The sequence below is a fragment of the Mauremys reevesii genome, linkage group 4 (assembly GCF_016161935.1).
Source record: "Mauremys reevesii isolate NIE-2019 linkage group 4, ASM1616193v1, whole genome shotgun sequence".
Classification (NCBI taxonomy): Eukaryota; Metazoa; Chordata; order Testudines; family Geoemydidae; genus Mauremys; species Mauremys reevesii.
In genome coordinates this window covers 74,823,657-74,849,965 of record NC_052626.1, presented here as the reverse complement: position 1 = coordinate 74,849,965, position 26,309 = coordinate 74,823,657, and the positions used below count along the sequence as shown (strand labels likewise).

The following is a 26,309-nucleotide window of genomic DNA, read 5'->3' as shown; positions in this document are numbered from 1 at the left end:
CCGTATCTGAACTGCCCCAAATTTGGATCCAGATCTGAAATGTGTGGCTTGGGATCCTCTCTGCTTTATACATAAAGAAACCAAATTGTGTTTTTTTGTGGTTTGAAGGGAGTGACGAAGCATCATGTGGATTGACGAGGAAGCAGCAAATCAAAAATTCTTAGGTTCTACTTTGCAGTAGCCCAAAGCAATGCATCTTTCCCTGATGAAGGGAACTGCATGTTGTCCCGCACCTTCCACATCTGCCAGCCTTGGAAGTAACTTGAAAGCTGGTGTCAATCATTACAAGCAGAAGTTTGAAACCCCAAAGCAGGAAGACGAATCTAGGTACATGCTTAAAAATAACAAATTACAAAGGAAAGAGTGCTAGATGGTTTGGGGGGCTGGAACTAGGATACGCAACTTTTCACATCTAGGTCAACCCCAGTTCCAGTCCAACCAAGGTAGTGAGTGTGATTGACCCATGTCGCTATCCAATGGGTATTCAGTGCTCTGTGTTTAATGAATAGGTGGATCCCAGTCTACTTCCCAGGGGACAAGTGCCCAGAGTACAAAACCACTCCCACAATTGTTACTTATTTGGCCAGGGTGAACCATGGAGAATCCCCTCTCCTGCTGGTCACTGGAGCAAATCCAAAAGAGAAATGGAGGTATTGAACAATGTGCATGCCCTTGTCACATATGTGTACACAATCCCAAAGTCTTCTCTTTATTGTTTTCATCCTTGCTTTTCTGTCAGGGCTTTCAAACAGGAGTAACTTTCATATCAAAGATACACCTTGTGCCAGTCCCCTGGCTTCCTGCTCATCTGCCAGGATTCTCCAGACAGGGTCATCCTTAAGTCTTCATTAGCTCATGCCATTCATTTGTTCCCTGTTTATCTACATATTTCTGGAGAATGTGGTCCATGTTTCAGAGCCTGATAGATTTTTTTCTATATCAGGTAGATGAGTGAAAGAAAGAAGTCAGCCATTGCATCTCCTGGTCAATACCCACTCAATGAATAGCCACCAGAACCCGTTTGGAGGGACTGTCTCGTTGGGCATCTCTTGGACTTGCATGGAGTTAATTTTAGCCAAGAAACAAGTGTCTTGTTTGAAAACTGCATGGAAGCAGAAGAGATCTCATTTCCCCCTCCCTGCAGAACAGATACAAAAGAGAGGAAAGATGTCTGGTGCTATAGATATCATGACACTTCAGAAGTGGCCTAGTTCCAGCAGAAGGAATTCCGTGGTGGCTTTCTCTTTCCATGACCGGAATCAAAGCTGTGCAACAATGGTTAGAACTGTCTGTGAGTTCTGCCACCTTCCAGGGAGTGAAAGCAAAGCCTCTCTGGTCGATCTTTTTGTCTTATGGAAGGCAGGTACCCCTGCAGGCCCCAGTTTGGGAGTGGACTGCAGAGAGCTGAGCTTCTGTGACTGGATAATATTCTCTTGATAGCCTGTGAGTCTTCTGGCTCCTTCTGCTAGATTACCAAGGGCCAATTTACCATTCACCTATCCTATGAAAAATAAGAGAGGGGCAATTAGGAGCCTTTCAAACTGAATGTCTGTAGCTTTTAAGGAGCTAGTTTTATGAGAGATTGCTTCCAGGTGACTCCTGGCTGGCTCAAGATTTCACCGGACACAGAGCAAATCAATATGCTGGGATCTTGGGGGGAAAGATTAAAGGGACAGCCCACTTTCTCGCTGTCTCAGGGAAGTGTTGGCGCACAGACAAAATAGCTTAGTAGAAATCTGTGGAGTGACTTGAAGTGATTACCTCCCTGCTTATAAAAAAAGATATGATTTTATATATATATATATATATATATATATATATATATATATATATATATATATATATATATATATATATATATATATATATATATATATATATATATATATATATATATATATATATATATATATATATATATGTGGAGGGGCTAACGTTGGAAAGTCTGCTGGGAAAGCATCACCGTATCTGTCTATGGAACTGGGCTGCAGGAGATGGTGCATTAAAATGCAGATTAAAGGGATTTCCTGCTTGTTATTGCATGGTAACATGGCACTTTGCACACATAATTTACAATATTTAGGTAGGAAAGCACGCAGGATATGGCAGCCACATAATACCCTTCACCTACTCCAGCTCACAGATGACTATAGGGGAATAAAATATCTATATACCATGTCTGAAAATAAGCAGAGATTTTTAATTATGATGTAGCTGAGAAACCACTGGAAGGGCATTCGTTGATAATTACAGATGGGCATGATCTGAAAAGAATCAGATCCAAATTGGAATTTCCCCCAAATCAGAGGCTGTCTGGATCTGGAATTTTGTCTCAGTCCAATATAAAAGCTGCTGTGAAATTCAAGATCTAAACTTCCCCAGCATTCAGGGATGAGATCCAGGCTTTTTGTCCTGTCTATCAAATTCAGCAGACATGCAAATATACTTTCTACCCGGCCTCAGAGAATTTGCAACTGGCCACATGGCAAGTCCCGTGCTGATGCTGTGAAATTTTACTGTGAAATAACTATCTCCGTGATATTGTGCCAATATATCGCCAATGCTGACAGGGCTTCTTTGGAAGGCAGACTATAAATTGGGAATATTTCCACTGGAAGATTTTCACATGGTTTCCAGCAAAATATCAGAGCTTGGAACTGACACTGATCCAACATACATTTTATACTATGATAGGCTAAGTGGTTTGGATGGAATAAGTAGAACTGCTTGAAAAATAGAAAAAATAATCCATACAATTTTGAAAGTTCTGAGAATTTCTTTCCCCAGGTTTGAAAAGGAACAATTTTTTATTTCTTTGAAATTTTTCTCCATTTTTCAATTTTGTAAATTTTCCGTCTCCCCTTTTTTCTCCCTCCTCCATTCCTTTTATTTTTTTCCTCCTCTCCTTCCCTGTTTTTTCTTTTTGCATCATGGAGATGTGGCATGGAGGCAAGAAAGGGGACAAAAGAGGGGGAAAATGAGAAAACAAAAAAAAGAAATCTCTCCCTCCAAACTCATACATTTAAAATTCCTGTTTTGTAAAAGTTCAGAAAATTACAAAAAATAAACACCAACCACACATTTTTCTCAAAAATTAGCAATGCAAATAAAAAAGGCCATTTTAATATTTTAAATAATAATTCAAAAATTTCAATCAGCTCTCCACACAAGGACCAGCCTGAACCTTTATCCAAAATCTGGACCTCTTTGCAGTCCTTCTCCCAACATGGAGATTTCATGCCAGCAAGGCTTATCATCCACCAAGAACCCAGAGAAGTATGACCAGACTTAAGGGGGAGAGGAGAACACACACCATTACAGATATCAGCTGATTCTTTTAATTTATTTCATAGCACCTAAATTCTGGGTTGTATTAGAAATACTGTACCTAGAAAAGTAGATACCCAGGAGTTACCAACAGTGGCATCTGATTCTTCAGTCTTCCCCTTCTTAAAAATGCTATGGTATTCTCCAGTAATGATACACATTAAAATAGTGTTGCTGCCGTGTTTGGGACACAGCAGAATACTGTAGTATTTATTTAGAAGAGTCAGTTCCCTATGTTCTGGATTTGCTATCTTATCATAAGGTTTTGTGGTCTAATAGTTTAATGTGCCAGGCACTCCATCTCCAGTCAAGTGCTCACAATGTAATATAGTACTAACAACTGCAGCTTGGTTCCAGACTAGATGTTCCATTTCTAACCCTTACATTTTCCAATGAAGCTACAGTATGTAAGATTCTAGTGGAGAGGGAGCAGTTGGTTTTTATGACACAAGTCTTGGGGAGCCAACATACTGGACAATGCTTAAACCTAAGCAAGCAATCAAGTCAATGACTGGGAGCTGCTATCACACTCCTGGCTGTGCAGAGTGGTGGTACAGTGCTGTATACTGGCCTCAAATAGTTTTCAAGACAGGTCAATGGACCCGCAAGCCAAGTTTACAGGACTGCACCATGGAATTCAGGATGCTCCTTCACAGTTTAGGATGGGTGGTGGCACTGAAATTAGGAGATGTTGGAGCTCTCACAAGAGAGCTTTCTCACAAGATTACCAGCCCGCATGTGCAGACTCAAAAGCAACTAAGATAAAGAGCCAAAGTGCTGGTGTCGTGTCTCAGGTTACTGGGAGAAACGTTCAGTCAAAGCCCTGAGATACTCTAGTGAGGTATTTGGCTACAAATCTTACTGACTGTGTCTGAACTGCATAGCGTTTTCCCCAAGTCTCCCACCAGCATTACTCCCAAGTCTTCTCACCAACATGCTCTGGGCTCAGTATAAAACCTTGGATGAATTCTCTGGGACATTCTATTCTTTGGTTGTTTTTTTTTTTAAAGTCCTGTTCATGAATTTGGAGAGGACTCCTGGGGATTTACATTTAGTATTTATCCAAACCAAGCCCAGAATCTGAACTGGTCACCACTCGTGATGGGGCTTTAGACTTCTGGAAACAAAAGAAGCACTCGACCCTCACTGGTCCAGTAAGTGCTCAATTATAATGGCCTCTTGGTTTTCTGTCTGTTTCGTGTCAGAAGAAAAGTGGCAGGGATGAGGAACACATTGATAAGGTCCATTAGCCCAAGACATGCTGCATTATAGACATTATAACTTATAATGATGTCAGCTGGACTACAAAATGTAGATCACATGCTGCAGATAGAAAAGTGGCAAACTGTTCTTCAAAGGGGAGGATGTTCTACTGATTAAAGCCCAGGTGGGGCCATCCCACATGAGGATAATAATACATTACTACCTCCCAGGGGGGATTTTGGTCTATGCAGGTCCTTATACCAACCTCCTCACCACAGTATCTTAGCACCTTCCACTAGTGCATGTGAGTAGGGATGTGAGACTTAATTCATTAGTGTTTGGAAAGTATTTTAAGTTCCTTGGGAGGAAGGACCTGGAAAAGGGCAAAGTGCTTTTACAAATATTAGCTGATAAATATGAAGGTGGGTGGTGCACTACCAATAGTTGCCTTTTGGTCACTCTCTAGCCTACAGGGCTGTTAGATATGTCACAGCTCATTCATTTCTATATTTCTCACCAGCCATGGGAAATTATCACTAGACCTTGTAATTGAAATTCAAGGTTAAAGTGGCCTCCTCCTCCTCCTCCCTTCAAATCACTCAGAAATTCACTTCTTTTCACCCTTCCATTGCTGATTCTGCCCTGCCACTCTCAGTACCTGTTGTCATGGCTGACCTCCACCTGCCTGCATTTCGGCTCTTAAAGTGGGTCTGTAAGCTGCTTGGGGCAGGGGCTTTGTACTCCCAGAGCTGGTAAATCGTTACATTCATCTATGACTCAGTGAAACAAAACCAGATAAACCAAGGCCAAAGAGCCTCACACTGGAGTCAGTGTCACTCTTGGGGTGGTCAGGGATGGGGCATTCTGGAGTGATTCAAGTACCCCACCCTCTCCCTCTGCTTGCTTCCCCTATGTTATTTCTGCCCACCACATAGGCTGGACAGTTGTCAGCATAAAGCCATTTGACTCTGGGTTTTGCACTGTGACAGGGTGCAGGGGACCTACCTCATTATCAGCAGGCGGCGAATTAACTGCCTTTCTAACTCCAGGTGCTGGAGTTAGGAAGGGCTGTTTTGTTTTTCCATTAGAGACTCATTCCAAATGAATCATTAGGCCTGCTCAGGTGTTCACAGTTAACCTAGAGAACTCAATGAGAACAGCTTGCTACTACTCATGGGGTTGGGAGAGTATTTGAATGATGGAGTGGTTAAGGCAATACTTATAGGGCTGGATCATAGCCTAAACTGTGTAGCAAGAGACTCGGCCCAGTCACTTGACATAATTCAGAGTACAAACGAGACCTCTGTTGCAAGACAGTGGTCAGAACTCACTGTCCTGGCTATAGTCAGACACTGAACTCTTCCTTTTATTAATGTTTATGTGAAAGATAGAGATGAGCCAGAGCTCCAACCTGGATCGGAATGTCCTAACCTTGAAGACATTGAGATCTGGAGCCAAGCTAGATAGTTAGCTTCTATCTCTAATGGAAAAACAACAACAAACTGTTTTTGTGTTTTTATAACAAAAAATTATCAATCTGAAAAGATTTTAAAAATTCCCCATTAATATTTCACTGTTTCTGCTGTTGGTTTATTTTGTCTGTTTCACTCTGTTTTGACAGTGAAACTCAACTGGTTAGGTTAACTTTGTTTCCTGTCAGTTTTGTCTCCTACTTCACATGCACGCAGCTTGTGCTGTTGTGTTAGAGTACCAACACCACTAGAAGTTTGAATCCCAACCTGTTTTCACTGACATTAAAAACAAAAACAACAACAAAAATCATGGAAAAAACTGGATAAAATATACTCATTATTTTCCACTCCATGCATCTGATGAAGTGTGTTCTAGCCCATGAAAGCTTATGCTCAAATACATTTGTTAGTCTCTAAGGTGCCACAAGGACTCCACATTGTTTTTGCTGATACAGACTAACATGGCTACCACTCTGAAACTTGTCGGAACTGGAAAACCCCACTGACAAAAATATGTGATTTACTTATCTCAGAACAAGAGAGAAAACTCAAACTGTCCTTCAAGAGCATTGCGTGTGAAGAGAGGCAGACAAGGAGCAATATTCCTGCAGAAACTTTTGGAAAATACAATGTTGTCTGATCCCTTTAGTGGGTATTGCTGCAAGAAGACACAGAAGGTGCCCTCCAAAAGCAGATTTTTAAAAGAGAGAATTACCCCCCTACAAACACTCCCCACACTTGTCTAGAACCTAGTTTCATTTCAAAAAGGCATTTGTGTGCATAACTTGATTTAGTGCTGCAGCTTGAAGAAATCTCCAACATTATAGGGAAGACACAGAAATCGAGGGCTGTTCTAATAAACATACCTGTGACAGTTGATAAATAACAGATCACCATCTCCAGCTGTTTGCAAGCCCTGTCTGAACACCAGATATTTTCTCCCCTCTCTCAGAGGTTATAGATTTACAGCCATTTAGATTGCAGGCTCTTTGGAGCAGGGACTGTTATTTATTGTGTTTGTACAACACCTAGCCAGTCAGGTGGTGGCCTTCAGGTGCTACCTCAATACAAATATCAAATAATAACAATAAATCTCCTTCATTTTGAAGGAGGGACACTATGTTAGCCCTAATACTATTTATACTCTGCACAAATGTGGTGTACCTTCTGTGACAAAGTTCCTCCTCTACCTTTGTGGGTCCTGGGCTTATTGGCAGATTTGCTCACCTCAGTGATCTTCCCCACAGTCTGGGTCAACTTCTCCTGTGTCTGATCAGGAGTTGGGAGGTTTGGGGGGAACCCAGGCCCACCCTCTACTCCGGATTCCAGCCCAGGGCCCTGTGGATTGCAGCTGTCTATAGTACCTCCTGTAACAGCTGCATGACAGCTACAACTCCCTGGGCTACTTCCCCATGGCCTCCTCCAAACACCTACTTTATCCTCACCACAGGACCTTCCTCCTGGTGTCTGATAACACTTGTACTCCTTAGTCCTCCAGCAGCACACACTCTCACTTTCAGCTCCTTGTGCCTCTTGCTCCCAGCTCCTCACACACACTTCCTCTCTTCTGGCTCTCTCTCGCCTGACTGGAGTGAGCTCCTTTTTAAACCCAGGTGCCCTGATTAGCCTGCCTTGATTGGCTGCAGGTGTTCTAATCAGCTTGTCTGCCTGAATTGGTTCTAGCAGGTTCCTGATTACTCTAGTGCAGCCCCTGCTCTGGTCACTCAGGGAACAGAAAACTACTCAGCCAGTGACCAGTATATTTGCCCTCTACCAGATTCCTGTACCCCACTGGCCTGGGTCTGTCACACTTCACTATCATGATTGAAAATGATTTATGTGCAAAAGGAATAATAATGAAACTGAGGTTATAGAAAAAGTTATTGGCACTAAAGGAAAGAGTCCCCCAGCATTTTAAAGTTTCCTGCCTGACCAATTTTGTTGTGTATGCGTTGTTTTGGGTCTTTTTCACAGAGTGCATCCCACATTTGAGCCTTGTAGAGGTCCAGGTTGAGAGATGTGTACTTCCCTTTCGTTCAACCTCACGGAATTCAGCTCAAGACCTGAGAAATTAAATTGCCTCCTGCCAGATTCACCAATCCCCTTTAAAAACCTGAGTGGGGCTAAGTTTGTGTGTGCATGTTTGTATCTGAGAGGTTGAGTTTTTCTTGCTGGGGTTTAAAAGTTAGCCAGTACTGCCCATGCATAAAAATGTGGTTTCCCTCCCCCCCATCCCCGCCCCTTTTCTTAAAATGATTTAAACCAAAAGAAGGCCATCTCCCTCCCTCTACATAAACTACAAAAAAATACAGAAAAGCGTGAGGCCGATTTTGCTGTGTCACAAGCTGATCTTTCGCAGATGCTAAAAAGCTAGGAAGTGCAATTATGGGAAAATTGCACTAAGGCAAACAAGTACATGCCAAGTTCTGCCATTCTCCATTACCCACCTGAGCCCCTTGATTGTGGCAGACAACGCAACATCTGTATGTGCTTTGTCAGGAAAAAAAATCCCAAGAACAGCAATTGAATGGGAAGAAGGGAGGAGAGGGGGAGGAATCGTGAAGCTCCCAGCAGGAGTGTGCACCAAATTGCTGCTGCAGAATCATTGAAGTGCCCAGGAGATATTGCAGTTCAACAGCAGTGGCCTACTCAGGCTTTACCAAGGGTCCCCTTGTGCAGTGATAAGGTACCCTCAGCACATTGATATGCAAGGTTCAGTTCAGTTCAAAGTTGAAGTTGCTTCTTCAAGTCTTCTGTGAACTCTAAGCCTCTTGATTCTGCAACATTGGGCTGGAGTTCTCAGGACAGCAGGCCTTGCAGCAATTGGAAGATGTCAGATACTTCCAGCTCCCAGTTCGGCCAGAAGTAACCCAGGAATGTCTTTTGTCAGGGTACTCTGGCACATCTGTTTCCTATCCCAGTTAGATCCTGCAAGTCCTGAGGTACAAGGAAAGGACAAATAATGGAGGAAGGTGAGGGAAGCAGAAGAGTTATCCACATCCATTTGAACTTCCTGACTTACTAGCTCCATATTTTCCTGGTTTTATAGCCTTGAGTTAAAAGGAAGGCTTGCCTAGTGGTTAGGGTATGACCCTGGGACTTGGAAGACTGAGTTTCAATTCCTTGATCTGCCACAGATTTCCTGTGTGACCAAGTCACTTGGCCTCTCTGTGCCTCAGTTCCCCATATGTAGAATGGAGATAATAGCATCTCCCTACCTCATGGCGGTCCTGTGATGAGGTGACACTAAAGACTGTGAAGCGGTCAGAGACTATGGCAATGGGGGCTGCATAAGTACATTAGATAGAGAGATAAATTGACTAGCTCCCATGGGTGCATCTCTTCTGTAATGCTGCACAGAGGATGTTGTGCTCCCAGCTGAGTAAAGGGGTTGAAGGAAGAGCAACATTTTTCACATGGCTGTGCTGATTAGAGGAGGTTGATGTCTGGAGAACGATTTCATTAACATCTATTGACTGCCTGAAGTTGTTTCCATTTCCCAGGATTCAAATTGGAGCCATTCCCCATTTTTTGAAACATTGGTCACAATATTTTTTTTGTTGCCATTATTACTATGGAAATCTCTTGTTGATATAAACTGTGTTTTCTTGCAGAAAACAGAGGGGGTTGGTAAATTATTTTTTTTAAATAATGGTTTCAATAAAAACTGAAGAAAAATATTGATAAAATGTTGAAGAAATGTCACAAACAGGAAAATTTCAAGATTGTCAACAACGTTTCATGACAAGATTTGTTTTTGAAAAAGGTCATTTGTCACTGAAAAAAACTTTTGGCAAGAAAAATTCTAAGCAGCTGTAGTGCTGGTTAGTGAGGTTCCCTGGTTCTTCCTTATGTTCCCCTTTAGATTGTCCTCCAGTCCCGTAACTCCACTGTTTGGTGTCCCATCCTCCCCAGGCACATGCAAAGTACTATAACCTGATGGGGTCTAGCCAAATGGAAATCAGGCTGAGATCCTGCGTGTGCCCACTGTCTTCACGAGCAGATGCTGCAGGTGCCTCATTGCCCAACATAACATATGCACATAGTTTGGTATGAAAATCTCCCAAAATGGCTTGAGCTCATCTTCACAGACACAGGCTGAAGTCTGACCAGCAACGTGTCCCTTTAAATTAATGTGATTCAAGTGGCTTGTGTGTGCCTTTATTTTAGAGATACAAGGCTCCCTCTACTGGTGCATGTGTGGAGAAAAAACGATCCACTGGATGATGCTCATCATGACGCATTGTCTCAGCATGACCCTGGTCTAAGGGCAGAAAGGGCTTGGTGATGGGCTCTGGCTCAGGGCGGCATAGTGGGGCTTGAAGCAATCATGGGGCTATGGTATTCTCTAGTGCCTAGATTTAGCTGAGCTGATCCTGCACTTGCCTGGAAAAGCTGTGGAGATAGGATCCTGTTTCCAGCCCTAGCACTGATTAATGTCTATTAATTTCTATGGAATGATTGTGTTTTCTTGCACTTTTGAGGCATTTGACAACATCTACTAATGCACATCCTGATTCCCTGCAGGTAGCCCTAATGCCAAGCAGTAGACGGGTGCAAAATAAAGAACATACCGAGAAATATACCAGAGTCCCACACTCCACAAATAGCTCTTTGCTCATCATTTGCCCTGTGACTGGGCTCCCTGAATGTCTAAGCAAGTGCCAGGTAAACATTCATGAGAAGGATTTTTCCTACTGCCTGCAAAGTGTTTGGGAGAAATAATAGCAGGAGGCTGAGGCGGCCCCCTCCCCTTTCCTGTGCCAAACCACAGGAGAATTATTTGTCTGGGATCCACCTTAAAAGAGCCACTGACGCTTCATGGAAAACATTCTGTTTAGGGATAGTTTTGCTGATTGCTCAGATAGTTTCTGGATTGCTCTTCCCACTTCCCCTGTTTTTTATTATGAGACACATTGGCACGAAAACGGGATTTTCATTCCTTGAAAAGACCACCTGCTGCTGCGTATTCCCCATCTGATACCTGGGATTAGAATTGTTTGAAACCTCCAAAATGAAACCCAAAGCCACGCCAAACTCATATCCAGTCTTGGGCTCTTTGCAGACTTCAGCTCGATTGAGCTGTCTATCTTAGGGTTACTGCAGTATCTGAGCTTCCACATAAAATCAATAGCAGTAACAAAGTCTCTAGTGTTCTTCATGGAACCTCTAGCACTTGCCTTTTTTCTCGGATAAACTTTATATTTAATCTGTTTGAGGGGAATTGAGCAAATTTTGGGTGAATCTGGACCAAGTTTGAGTGAAAGTGGACTGAGTAAGGGCGGAGTTTTGGGTGACCCAGTTCTTTCTCCATTTACTGGGTAGGGATTTATGGGCTTGGGCAGAAACAAGAGCTGGGAGAATACCTCAAAAAATAATCTGAAAACATCTGTTGGGAAACAAAACTGAATTCTCTTTGGCTTTGTGCTCCTCTAGTGCTGGCTTTTCATGATATTCTAGATTAGTTTGCCTGCAAGCATGTTTGCAGAAGCAACAGATTTTAGAGACTACTTGAAGAAAGCGAGTTTTGAATTCATGAGCACAAGAATTCACCCTGGAAACATCCTGGTTAGAGTCACATTCCTCCAATTGGGAAAAAGAGAAACAGCACAATGTGATCGATGCATCCAATCACAATTAAATCATCCAGGTCAGATTTCAGATATCAAATACCTGCTCACAAATGAGCAAGAGACGGGAATTGTTCACTGAAAGCATGCAGTGGATCATTTCAAATAGTGATTAAAGTCAGGACAATCAGGAGCTTCTCAAAGACAAGTCACCATCAAAAAGAGGTGGCACTTAGCAAATTATTTGCTCTGTTCTGGTGGAAACTCAGGAAAAATTGATGGTTCCATTTGTTATCTTCATTTATTCTTTGAATGACCGTAGCACCTAGAAACTCCAGCCATGGACCAGGGCCCCACTGTGGGTAGGCATTGTACAAACAGAACAAAGAGATGGTCCCTACCCCATCCCTGCTTATAAAATTGAGTTTCACGTTGAAGTCTGGGACTCGTTCTTTCTCAAGGCAAAACCTGGGGTGAGGGATTGAGAACTCGACATGCAGAAAAAACATAAAAAGGTGCCCATACTCTGCAGACTGAGACTGCTTGCCCACTCAGTTCCTTCTGTGGCATTCCAGCTGCTCTCTGTGAGGAGGGCTGAAATGTCACTAACAAAGGAGTTAGAGACTGAGGCAGAAGAAATCAGTAGCTAGGGCAGAGGTGCTCCCAAGAAACACAAGTCTTGCTGCCTTACAACCCCCCCTCCCCCGCCCCGCCGCCCAGTAGTGCAAAGAGAAGGACATATCTGGCCTATGAGCAGAATAATTTCTGAGTGCAACATGTTTCAGGAGGCTTCATTGCTCTTTCAAAGGATGCACCAGGGTGGGTGAGTGAGTGTGTGTGTGGTGGTGGTGGTGGAGATTCTCCAGACCAGTGGCTCTCAACCTTTCCAGACTACTGTGCCCCTTTCATGAGGCTCATTTGTCTTGTGTATCCCCAAGTTTCACCTCACTTAAAAACTGCTTGCTTACAAAATCAGACATAAAAATACAAAAGTCTCACAGCCCACTAGTACTGAAAAATTGGTTACTTTCTCATTTTTACCATATAATTATAAAATAAATCAATTGGAATATTAATATTGTACTTACATTTCAGTGTATCATGTATAGAGCAATATAAACAAGTCGTTGGCCATATGAAATTTTAGTTTGTACTGACTTTGCTAGTGCTTTTTACTTAGCCTGTTGTAAAACTAGGGAAATATCTAGATGAGTTGATGTACCCCCTGGAAGACCTCTGTGGTTTTCAACCTGTGGTCCGCAGGCCCCTGAAGGTCCACAGATTATGTCTAAGATTTCCAAAGGGGTCCGTACTTCCATTCAAAAATTTTTAGGGGGTCTGCACATGAAAGAAGGTTGAAAACCACTGCTCTAGATTAATTCTTAGAAGCTGATGTTTGAAGCTAGGAATGAGCTCCAACAGCAGAGTTTGGCTGTAGATTTGGTTTTGGGTGCAGACTTTCCCCGAGTTCAGTGCCATTTAGACCTGGAGTCCGTTTGGCCCCACTAGTGCTGGAAATGTTAACTGATACAGGTCCCCTCTTCTAGCCAGCTTCAGGTCTTAATCAGTAAAACCATGCATCCTGGTCTGAATTGCACAGAACAGACTCCCTTCCCCTCCCCCCCCCACACACTTACCCTTGAGTGGAAGGAGGTGGGTATGAGGAGGTTGGAATAAAATAGAAGCAGACAGAGCTAGGGAAAAGGCCTGAGTGAGAGAAGAGAAGAGGGGGGAAAGGGAGAGGGAGAAAGGGAAGGTGACTAGAGAGGGGAAAAGAGAGAGCCATCCAAACTCGTGTGTTCTCCTTCCTTTGTTCCCTGCACTTTGTCCCGTACCAGCGTCCCTTATATGAAAAGAGGCAGCTGTCCCTTTTCCTGTTTGTCAGAGCAGGTTACAGAATCTTCCCAGTCTGAGCCTAACCCATCAAAGTCTTGGCCCTTGGCAGAGGAAACTAACCATGGCTTTCCTACGAGGCCTGGTGCTCTCCAACTGGATTGGAAGTGACATTGAATCTTTAGCAAAGAGGCTAGGAAACAAACAGCACATTGAGCACAGAGCTTGGTTTCTTCCCCCCTCCTGCTTGTGCAAACTGTCATCATGGATGCCCCCGGGGTGAGTGCAGACAGAAGACATCTGTACTTGGTAATTTCAGACTATGTTCTTATACAGCCCACCATTTATCATAAAAACAGCTACATTACTCATGATTACACTCAATATCCGTTTTGGGGGTCCCGTCTTCAGGGGAAGGCTCATGGTCTCCCAAACCACTGGGAGAGCTTATACACTGGGGTTATATGTGCTGCAGAAATCCACCTTGCTTTATCCCTATTCACATAGGTGCTAGCAGGGGCTGGGAGGTGGGGGGGCAGAGAAGAGGCTACATTTCCTGCCTTCATTTTAAGCGAGAACTTGAATCTTTTTTGTGGTTCACAGATTCACTTTTAGGGGGGAATCTTTTAATGGGAAATGCCAGATAGCCCAGATTCTCTGGTCTCTTACTAGCACCGGGGTTCTAATAACATCTTCAATTTCTCTAGTGCCTTTCATCATAGGTGCCACAGGACTCTTTGCTGATTTCATCATAGAGTGCTTTACAGACTCTAGGGTTGCCACAGAAAGGCAACCACCTCTGCAGTGGGATATGGCACTGCAAACACCACACTATGCAATCTTTATAAAGGTGGAAGCAAAGATTATTACATTCAGTCAGAAACACAGAGGCATTTAGGGGGGCAGAATGGACTTACCTGGGTTGGGAAACCCAACTCTTATGAAAAGTGTCACAAAACTTTAACAACAGTAAGTGGCCTGGGTCTCCTCTAAAAGATGGCACCTCAAACAGCCCAGCAGCACTCTAGCATATCGCTAGGGGACCGGTTCTGTGACAACTCAGAGGGAAGAATACCATCTACCGAATCCTGGTACCACTCCCTGCATCACATAGGTTTTGGTTGAAGATTTTCTAGCTGTATGCTGACCAGGCCCAAGATCTTCCACTGAGGAGAGCTGAAAAGGTCAGAGCTTGAGGTGGAATGGCTGCAGACAAAATGACTTGTATGTGTAAGGTGTGTGCCCAGCACTGTATCAGCCAGGCCTCCCTCATTCATTCTTTCTCAGCTCTTTCTTGCAGCCCCAAGTATGCTGTAGGGCAAAGGGCTCAAGATTTGAGGGTCTCAGTTTATCCTGAGGTTGAGAGACAGCAGCAGTTAACTTAACAGAGAGAGGAAAAGCAACCTTTTGCTATCAGTAACTGGGTCCTTTGGTCCAGAGCACCAATGAGGTTTGCTGGGCTACAATCTCCTTATCAGCTGCCCATTTGCTGAGCCGTTTCCCTGCAGAGCAGTTTCTGTGTTGCATGGAGCTATCTTGAGGAACCCCCGGCCCTGTAGACCACCTACAGCTTTTCAATGAGAGATAGACACACTGGTAACAGAGCTGAAGTGGGGAAAGGGGAGGGGAGAGAGGAGCTAACCACAGAAAATTGTCTGTTTTTAATGCTCCATTTATTCATTCCAAAAGAATGCAGGATAAGGCTCAGATCTGATGTCGGCAATGCAGGACATTTTGGCATTTAATAACTGTCTGAAAACAGGATTTCCACTGCGATAGGTGCAGGCAACAATATACATGCACAAAAGAAAAGAAACGCTTCATCTTTCTTTGTTACACTTGGCTATTGGAGAGCATGGCACTGGGCACACAGTAGTACAAAAATACGGGCCTGATTCTTAGTTAAACTGAGGCCACTCTGGCAGTTTCAAGAGGCCTCAAAGTGGGTGTTAATTTCATTTAGCACTACTTTAAGGCCCTCTTCATTGCCTAAGCAGAGTTATGCAGCTTTAGTGTAAACAAGAATCAGGTCTTATGTGTCTTATATGCTCTAATCATATAATCAGAGACCCCACATGGACCCAATTGCAGGACTGAGACATTCACCTTTAGGATGCACTAGTATAAAAATGTAGGACCTGACCACCTGTGACTGTTAAAGATCCCATGGCACTTCCCACAAGAGCAGGGGGTTCAGGCTTTTCATCCTAGCTACAGTCCAACTTCCAGTTACATCTGGTCTCTCTAAACACCCCATCTGAAGTTCTGAGTTTCTTCTCTTCCCCTCCTGAGTCTGTTGTGTAGTAATGCTGTCCACTTCTGCAGCAAACAGAAGCTGCGTTCTGTCACAGAAGTGGCTGCAATGCAGAGGTTGTTAAAGTGACCCTTGAATACAGTTGTTGTTGTTGTTTTTGTTATTATAAATGATTTTGATTTCTATGGGAAGATAATAATAAGTTAGTACTGTAAGGTGCTTTGGGACAAAAGATACCCTAGAACTCTGATATTTATATATTTATCAGTAATAGATATTGGTGCTTATTGCCAAGGAATTTGGATGCCATACAACTTTCAAACCAGTCAATTACAAAGCAGCAAAATACACTCCCCTGATTGTTGTGGTTTTCTTCTTCATTAATCTACCTATTATTGGGCAACATCCTAAATTCTTTGCTCAAATTTCCCTCTAACTAAACAAATCACACATGGATATCGACAAGGTTTTGCCTGTTTAAGGACTGTGTGAAAACTGAGTAAAGACTTCAGGATTTAGCTGATTATTATCTCTAATAATAACACACACCCTGAAGGCATGTGTTCACCCCAAGATATTTTAGAGACTGCGTGTACGGGGAAAGCTAAGTGCAGCCACTTCTGGAGAGGAATACAGGAATTATTCAGTACCAGCAGCATTGCACAACAGGAATCCAGCTGAAACACTCCCAAGTAAAATTAGGGTTAGGACATAGGGATTAACACCCCTTCTCTTGAAAAAAGTGCAATGGGATCTTTAATGAATACAACGAGATCAGAACCTCAAAAGACAGTTCAGTTAAAGAACCAGATCACATGTTCCATACATTCATTCCCGTGTCCTTCAATTCACTATCAGGTGGAGTTATGCTCCAATCCTGCAAGGGACCGAGCACTTCAGCCCTGAGCCAAACAAAGCATTTAAGCTCATGCTTATCTTTAAGCATGTGAGTAAACTTACTGAAGTCAATAGGACTATGCATGTGTTTAAGTGCTATGCTGGATCAGGCACTGGGGCCAGTGTGTGAGTCAGCACCTTACAGTATCGAGGTTTGTGTCTCAGCTTTAGCGGAGTTTGCTGATCTGATTTACTAAATTTAAAGAGCGGATCTATATTATTAAAAATGTGATACTCTGAAGACTGATCCTATACTCAAAGGAAAATAATAGGGGAAATGTACTCACTGTTACTTGTGTGTAGATTAGAATTTGCACCAGGCAGGCCTATGTTTCACAAGACCCTCAAGGAAATTTAATTTGACTGTTCATAATTCCAGGGGGCTAATCATTTTCATAGTGTGGACCAGATCTTAACAGACAGCTCCTGTCAGCACCTCCCCTGCCATTCCTGACCGCGTGGGCCACCCCACCTCTTCTTCACAAGTGCATGGATTCTCTCCCTCCCACTGATGCTCATGTAACATCCTTGTGGCAACTACAGCCATTGCTCACATGGAAAAGTAACATTAGGAAAGTATTTACTGTATTTTTAGATGTTTTTAATGCAATTTAGCAGCTGGAAACAGGGAGGAGAGCCAGCACCATGTGACCAACCAGCTCTCCATGGACCACCGGTAAGTGCTTCACAGGCCACCATTTAACAACTGCTGGAATAAATAATTTCAGAACCAGTCCTGGCGGTTAGGACATGTAAAAGTCACCTAAAAGTATCCTGAGCAAAGGAAATTTCATTACTAGTGACAGAATCAAACAGGGAGGAGAAAAGTCACCTACTGCTAACCATAGGGATTTCAGGTATGGTGTATTCCCCATCCATCCACCTACCCATGTCTATCCTAGAAGAAAATAAGTCCTAGTTGTTGGTGTAAATTCCCTTTTTAAAACCTGCACATTTTTGGTGTATTTTTTAAAAGTAACTTGGGGTTTAATCCTCACATAATAAGGGATCGTCATGCTATATTTAATATAGTTTCCAAGTCCTCATTCTTCCTTCTCTTGAGCATCACATTATCTTCAGTTCAAAGTTTCAGCACGATGCTGCAGAGAATTTAATCTCTTTTCCTGATGGTCTTACTGATGACCAGCAGTAACTTTGACAGGTTTCCGTCTTTATTGAATGAGACTTGGGGAGCATCCAACATACTGAACAATAGAGATGGGCCTGAATTTGAATCGCAGACCTGAGCTTCTCCAGAACTTTGGGGCAACTTTGGATCTGAACTTTCTGATTCAGCCCTGCCTCCCTGATGTGCTGGATCAGAACACTGGATTCAAACACTCCCAAACTATGTGGAAGTTCAGCTTTGAATCTGATTCTGGAGCAGAACATGTGTGACTCTGGCTCATCTTTGCTTCAAATGGTAACTTACATTTGTTGCCTTGCCCCATAAGAAGTAGACAATTGTGATGTGGTGTCCACCCCACACCAGGCCTGAAGGGGTTAAGGTGGCCAGGTGGGCCAATTAACTTCCTAGGCTGCACCTAGAAGAGGAGCCAGAGAGTAAGGACTAATTAGAGATGAGGCTCAACTGGGCAAGAACAGGAGGGCCCTGTATAAAGCCCACTAGCAGAGTATAGAAGGGCTGCAGAGAGAGGCAGGCATGCGTGTGTCTTTGTCCGGGTGAGGGAAGGTAGCCCATGGATACAGCAGTAAGGTTTAAGACTGTGCAGACTTTGACCGCTTGATGTAGGGTCCCTGGGCTGGAACTCAGAGTTGAGGATGGGCCTGGATTCTCCTACAAGCTACTGGGAAATGCTAGTGAGAGGGAATACTGCTTGGGACAGTGGGTCTTCAGAGACTTCCAGAACACAACTCTCCCTCACCACATGAAAGGAGAAAACTACAGTGACCTGGCTGAAGGGCCATGAAATGGGAGCAGCTGAGTCCCAAGAGAGAGACACAGAGAGAGTGGAGGGGCAACAGCCAGGCAGAGCTAATCCCCAGATATGGCCAGAAGGAGGTGCTTCAGCAGTGAGTAGAGCACCCCCATGTCAACAATGGAGACTCTTTTTCCATCACTGATTCTGCAGAACCTGTTATGTCTCTGGGGATCTATTATGGCATCACAGGTTCCACCTGCTCCCGCTAGAGAGTCAGTCCTAGGAGCCTGGGGAGTCTGCTCTTTCCAGGTAATATAGAGAAATTAGCACATCCAGCTGGAAGCAAGAGAAGCCAAAGAAACAGTAGATAGAACTTCAAAAGGGAGATTTAATTCAACTATATTAATTACTTATTTAAATCTGAGTCACATTTGGATCTGCATTTGAATTCTGAACTCCCCACAAAGTTTGGGGGTGTTTGTGTCAAGGATTTGTTTTCTTTCATTATAGAGATAGAGACCATGCATAAAACTTGGCTTTGTATTCCAAGCCTTCGCCAGAGTTTAGTTCTGAGAGCTTGATTCAGGCCCATTTCTACATAATATAAACCTTCTGCTGAGGCAGCCCAGTATTTCTCAGAGTCTGTTGGCTGTGCCATCTTGCTTTGCTTTCCACATGTTCCCTGGGGCTCTTGGGTTATGGAGGGAAACATTCCCTGTTGTATTGTCCCTTGGCATTCCCTTGAATTTATCAATGGCCTCTCAGCCACAAAGCTTTTCTGATCATCACTGATGGCATGGGCAGGAGAGCTGCTGTTTACTTCCTGAGAACTTGGGAACCAGCATGGACAGGGTCATTCCAAGATGCATTGTCCTAACCCCATGGGACAGTTTTACTGGCAAGCTGGCCAGGGGATAATGCGTAATTACACAGTTGTCAGTGCTAATCAAGTTTTTTCAAGGTCAATATGAGTGTTCATTACCAGATGACAGGTATATACAGTCCCACTTCTGGGACCCGTAGCTCCCTGCAAGTCATCAAACTGTCCTCAGTCAGAAATGGACCAGAGAAGTTTTTCCAGAGGCCTCCAGGGTCTGTTGCATCATATTCTGAACATTTAAACCATTTTTATTGCTCTTTATAAAGAAACCACAGTGGAGAGAGGCAAGAATGCTCAGGCCCCATGAGCTTCCTTGCCCTTGTGGTTATTTGCCCATGTTACCCCCTGTTGCTCCAACACATGGTAATACATACGTCAGCTAATCTTTTAAAGCTAGAATAATTTCTTTCCATTTGGGAAGCAATAGAAGCAAATGCATAATGATACATTGACTCCCAGCATTTTGGTTTGGGCCCACCTGTAATTTATCTAGTGGGAACTGCAGAAGGAATGTCTTCATTCATTTGCCTTATTTAAACATGCCCATCACAGCCTCTTGGTATATGTGCAGTAAAAGTAAATGAAGGAAAAAATGCCATACCAGCAGAATGCAGCAGACTCTGTCCCCCACCCTCAGGTCAGAGCCTGACTATATCCATTGTCCTTGCAGCATACCCTAATGGGCCACAAGCTGAGGCGTTGTCAGGGGAAGCGAATGTACTTAATGCTATGTGACCAGAACTGGAGAGAGTGAATACAGGACATAGTGAGAACACTGGAGGAAGACCAAAACTGCTGTTTGTGTTTTCTATCTGCACATTTAAAGAGATATTTTCAAGTAATTTAGACCCCCAATTTAGGGGGTTTTAGATACTTTGACACAGAATTCTATAAAACCTACTTTAAATCTACATTTTGTACATTTTTTTTAATTCAGTGAAAATAGTAAATCAGATTGACATTTTTTACATTTTAAATCTCTCCCCTATTAGCATTATAGGTAAGAATTTATATATATATCTATATTTGTTATAGTGTCCCTTTTAATATTGCTTTTAAACTGAATCAGTTCCATTTATCCTAAACTGGGAACAGACTTATCCCAGTCACATTTTGAAAGCAAGGAAAAACACAATAGTATTTTTACTGCCTATTTGTAGTGGGTCTAGAGAAACAAAACATATCATGTGATTACTGAATGCTCTAATACTAAAGAGGATTCCTGGGGGTTCTTGTGTATCTGCTCCATGTCCATCATTCTAATCACTGCATTAGAGAAATTTGTGCAGTGATTTAATTTGGATGAAAACACTGTCCTGATGCTTCTCTGAACTATTGGAAACTTTTGGTTCTGTTAGCTGGGCTGGAACTCTCATAGGAATGGGCTTTCTCTTGAGTTCCAGCATCTGCTTCCAGGTGGGCCAGCAATACCAGGAGAGGAGCCTTTCCCCTGAGACCTTAGTAATTCTTCTAACCCAAGCTGCAGAGTTCAGAGCCACATCCAGATGTGAATATCCCCAAAGTTCAGGGGTATTTGGATCTCTGAGGGAATGAGTTACTTCAGAGTCTGAGCCCATCTCTGCCTCTGACTGGCATTAGAGACCCTGTGTAAGGGATGGGTGCAGGGGGGGCAAGAGAGTGGAGAGGGGACCTGGTGGTGGGGTTGGGTGGAGGGGGCTGAGTGAGGGGATATAGGGGCCTGACTGATAGCAGGGCTGGGTGAAGAGAGGCTGAGGAGTGAGGGGGCCAGGGAGAGGCAGGTTATAGTGTAGGCTGGGGGCTGCAGGCTTCAGTGCCAGGACCCTGAATCACTTACCCTGATTTTTCACTTGTTTAACTCTGGACATATTTTTTTTGCCAAAACTTTTTTTGACAAAAAATGCAGATTTGGCAACACCACAATATTTCACAAATTCATGTTGGTTTCACTGAATTGTTCATTTTTTTAAAAAAAATCTGAAAATGTTGAAACATTTTGAAATTATTCTGTTTGAATGACATTTTTCTGTAGAAACAGACTTTAATTTAATTTTAAAAATAATTTATAATGGTTGAAATCAAAACAAAATGTTTCATTTCAGGTCAAACAAAATTTTTAGTTTGATCCAAAATAGTTTTTTTAAACATTTTGAGTCAGCAAAAATGCTGAAAATGTTCATTTTGAGGTCAAGCTGCAATAATTTTCCCCCTTCGCCCTTGATTTTTTTGGTATTGCTGGTAAGCCAAAACTTCCATTATTCTCCCATCTCTAATCAGAATTGGGCTCAGGAAGTGCAGATTCCAACTGTAAGCATCCCAGATCTTGTGTTATTTCATATCTGAATAAATGACATCTTGAGACAAAAGAAAGCCAAGAAAAAATAAACATCAGTTCAAATACTGAGATATGGGGGTTCCTCCAGAGCCTGCTTGCCCACCTATGGCTTAGACTACCTCAGTACTCCCTTCAGTAACATGATGTTCAATACAATGTTCACCGGGGGAAGGATCTCTGGCTGAACCCTAAAGGTGTAGGAATCTCTCTAGGCCTGCTAAAGGACCTCCCCCCAGCCTAAGGGGAGGATCCACAGGGCCGGGACACTAACTAATTACGTGGGACAACCAATGAAAAAAAACAGGAGCGGGAGTGAGGTCATATGATGGTGCCACTGGGAATTTTCCTTCCTTCTGATCATGTCCTGCCAAAGTCAATGCAGACAGATGGGACACTGCTTGAGTGCAGGGACCAAGCAAGCAGGGGAGAAGCTGTGGGATGGATGCATTTGTGGTTAAGACACGGAGTGGGGAAAGCTGGTACATGCCAGCTACAGAGTGGCTTTATTTTTGAGAACAAACAGAACAAGTGAAAAGAGCTTGGCAGCGTTATTTTCCCCAGACATAAACAATGGAAAGTAGTGGAACCCCCTGGCCATTATTAAATGGAATTAAAAATAGCAGCAGACTCTGTGGTACATGGCATTCCACAGGCTTTCGTAATGCACAACTTCTTTCAGGGTCTGAGGTACTCAGTGGGCCCGGGCTGGGTACACAGACCTCTTCAGTGCCTAGTGGGATCTGTGGGATGGAGAGGAGAGGGGCTAGAGTCAGTTCGTTCTCAGGAGAAAAACCTTAGCACAGAAGGTATGCAACATCAGGGGGGAAACATATTATTTAATATGGGCCCGTGAATATTGTGAAGAATGATAATAATACCACATAGCACTTGTACCATCCTCTGCAACTTTAACACACAGAGAAACCATTAACTCTCAACACCCCAGTGGCACCCTGGGCCTCAGGGAATCTGTAATCATCTGTATGCCTCCATGATAAACCCAGCCAATTAGGCACAATGGTACGAGCTGGTACTGTGACTCCTGTGGTACCTTGGGCATCCCTGGAGTTTGCAGTGGCTCTTGCACCCCATGGGCTGATGGGTAATGTGGAGTTGATAGCATCTGGAGCTCAGATCCTGCCGCATCACTTCTCAGTCCCCTTCATAATACCAGCACATCATATTGGCAGCCCCTCCACTCCTCCCTCCCCCATACTTGCATAATACACAGTCCCTCCTTGTGGTTTTGGGATAGTATACCACACTCCCCACTGCTGTGTAACCCAGCTCCTGCTGCCGCATTGCACCCAACTATATCAGTCTTCCACCACTCAGCTCCTTTTCAACTTGAAATGCACCTTCCAGTCCCTTCCTCCTACCTGCACTTCCCAATCCCCTACCTCCTACTGCCTGGCCCTCGTTTTGGCCAATTCTATAATTAATTTATCCAGTTCACAGATTCCATGACCAGCTCCTTTTGGAGTGCGTAGGAGCCATTAAGCCCAGCTCCCCACTCCTTTCCCACAGAGACTTCAGCGCAGGCACTGGGCAGTCTAACAACACTGTCATGTGACCGAACACCAAGATACCAAAGCCGACAGACTGTCTGTCATCTGGATCTACTTTGTCCAGGAAAACCACTTAGTTTACAAATATTTGTATTTAAATTCTTCTTTGCCCATTTAATTCAAGCCTGTGCTTCAAGAAATGAAACCTTCCTGTAAAGGAAAGAAAAACACAAAGCCAAGGCTGAGAGAATGCTTGCTCTTTAATGCCATATTTTCCACAATGGAAATAGTTCCTTCCCTCCATGTTTGACAGTAATCTGCAGTCCCAAAATAAACAGGACTTCTCTTAATTTTGCTGCAGGTTATTTCCCAGCTGTTAGAATTGAGCAGGAGAATGTGACCATACAGGAATAAAGGTGGTTCAGGGTGCTTACTGACCTGTATGTCCTAGGCTTTCAGTTCAGAATCAGTTTGGGAAACAAAGGGTTAAAAATCTTCTTTAGGTTATGAATGAAAACAAGCCCCACACCATAAAGCTGGCACCCATGCTCTATTGCCAGTCAATGGAAGACCAGGCCTAGCAAAGGAAAGAAAAAACTACTCAACATAGAGGTGCAACAGGAGACCTGTATACTGGGACACAGGGCTGTAAGGGCAGGGATTGTTGCACACCTGGCTGAAGTGCATTAGAAGTGTTGTATGAGGGGTCAGGACTGGACTAGCAAGGTATGCATGGACAGAGCTCTGTGGTGGAGGAAGACTGCCCAAGGCTTGCCTATGCTATGCTTCATTTCAGACACCGATTTGGAGAAATGCCAAATCACCTCCAATTTTTTTTATATACTTAAAATCAGGCTTTGAAGTTTAAAACAATATTTGCACCTGTAACAGGACAAATAGAGACAATGCTCCATATTGTAAGAATACCCCTTCCTTCTATTCTGCACTGTATATTGTATGCAAACCCCACCAAAGGGTTACTGAGCAGCTCCTGGTAGGTACTAGTCAATAGGAGTTGTTCTGATAGTCTAATACCTCTTCCTTCTCATTGATTGGATAAGTGTGCTGTCACTCCATATCCTATAGGGGTTGGAGCTCTTTTGGAAACTCAAATAAGATTTAATCTTATTTATGTAGTTGAATAATCCATCATAATAAACACAATTTCCCTAATTCCCCTCCAGATTCTTAAATATTACATGACTCCAAACACAACACAAAGGACTAAAGAAGTATCACAAGATAGGGAGTGCTGTTTATTGGCTATACCATTGGCCCCCAAGACTCAGCGGTTATGAACAATATCCTGTTTTGAATGTGAATACAAGGTTGGACACGTTCACACCTTTTTAATTCTTCATGTACAACACGTACAGCCATTTTGTTCTCTGAACCACTGCAGCCTATTACAAAGGACACACACACACACACACACATACTATACTCTTGGAACAGTCGCCATCTTGGCTCATGCACCAGAGATTGAACTAGAGACCTCCAGAGAAAAAGCATGAGCTGCTACAGCGTAAAGGTCTAGCTGGGGGTTATAAAAGACATCTATCCTCTGTGTATCAGGCACGGAGGGGGATCGATAACACACACTTCTTCGTGGGTTAAACGTGCTTATAGAGACTTTATTTTTGTTCCTTCTTGTTGCTGTTTTCTTAATATGAATTAAGTCATTTTAGCCTGAAAGTAAATGGTTGCACTTTCATGGAGAAACGTAACACTTCCTGTCCTTTGCTCTGGTTTTTGCAGGCTGGAAATGAGATCTGCTTGGTGTAATGACCATCACTGCATATGATGCCACTTTTTTTTCTAGAGTGAACCAGCTCTGAGCCTGGTATTTGCCTGGGGTCAAACCTGGTTTTTACCAAACAAGCTGACGGGAGTCACAGCAGGCAGAAGGAAACAATCACTATGTCCCAGAAGAATCCTAAATGCATGGAGGCTCAGACGGGGGGGGATCAGGTTTTGGGAATACTGCCTGGGAGAGCACTGGCAGGGGAGGAGTTTTTTTCTGAATTGCAGAGACATCTGCACCATGTGGCTGACAGATCAGAGACAACAGAGCTCCAGAAAAGAGCAAAAAGTCACTATGAAGCTGCAAAATAAGGAATAAAAAGAAAAATATATGAAACCAGAGAAGGGTTTCCACATGCTGGGCACATGCAACGGGAGACCTGTATATTGGGGCAGAGAGCTGTAAGAACAGGGATTGTTGCAGACCTGGAGTGAGGTATATTAGAAGTGTTGTATAAGGGGTCAGGACGGGACTAGCAAAGTATGCAGGGACAGAGCTCTGTGATGGGCCCAAGGCTTGCCTATGCTATGCTTGATTTTAGATAGTTCTGTCAGTCTCCTATTTGGAGAATGCCACATCACCACAACTGCCTTCTCTGGGCATCGTGAGCCTGCTGGTACTCTGCAGATTCTGGGCTAGTCTTTGAATTCTGGAGCAGAATTGGACCCATTCAATTGTTACTACATGTGTTAGAAAAGCAGCCCAGGTAGAATGTTTCCATTTCCTGAGTGTGTGAGGAGTATGTCCCCTAAAGAATGGTATTGTGCCTTTAAGAAGGTGGAGCTTTGTTAGTCCACCTAGAAAAAGGTACTAATTCAACTAAGAGCCCTGCTGGTGAGGCAGGGACAATTGGTAGCCATTGAATGAGCTAGAATATGGGTGGGAGTCAGGGGAAACTGATTAGACATTGGGAGGCTTTAATGTTTCAACCTTATGCAGGAAGCAGAAACCACAGAAGACAGTTAGGGCCTGCTGATCAAACTATGCATATATGCAACATCCCAGAGACCCACCAAAGGGCTGCATGTTTGTGAACCCCAATACAGAAGTAGGTAACTATTGCCACTTTTAACTGCCTCCTTCATTTGGGGAGACCTGCACTGGGATGCATTGTTATGCTAAACTACCAGCTTTTAACACTGTTTTCAGTTTGGTTTCATTACCAAGGGGAGAACCTGAAAAAGCCTGAATGCTTTGGTGATAGTTTGTCAGAATCTGAGTCAGAGAGAAGGGGAGGGCACCATGGGAGAACAGGTAGCAAAGAAGTTAGGTGTGGTCCCTGATCCTAAACTATGCCTCCTTGGCAATAACAGCTGAGAGCCTTGGGATTTATTTAGATTTTAAGTGCTGAAGGGCTTCCTGCC

The 26,309-nt window shown here is 43.4% G+C and overlaps 1 long non-coding RNA gene across 1 annotated transcript; it reads left to right on the top strand.

Moving 5' to 3' along the window:
* Positions 1–1,337: 1,337 nt before the first annotated feature.
* LOC120404679 lies at positions 1,338–17,056 on the top strand. The gene is made up of 3 exons (XR_005598110.1): positions 1,338–1,443; positions 10,530–10,670; positions 16,936–17,056. It is a non-coding gene; the product is annotated as an uncharacterized LOC120404679 (long non-coding RNA).
* Positions 17,057–26,309: the final 9,253 nt, after the last annotated feature.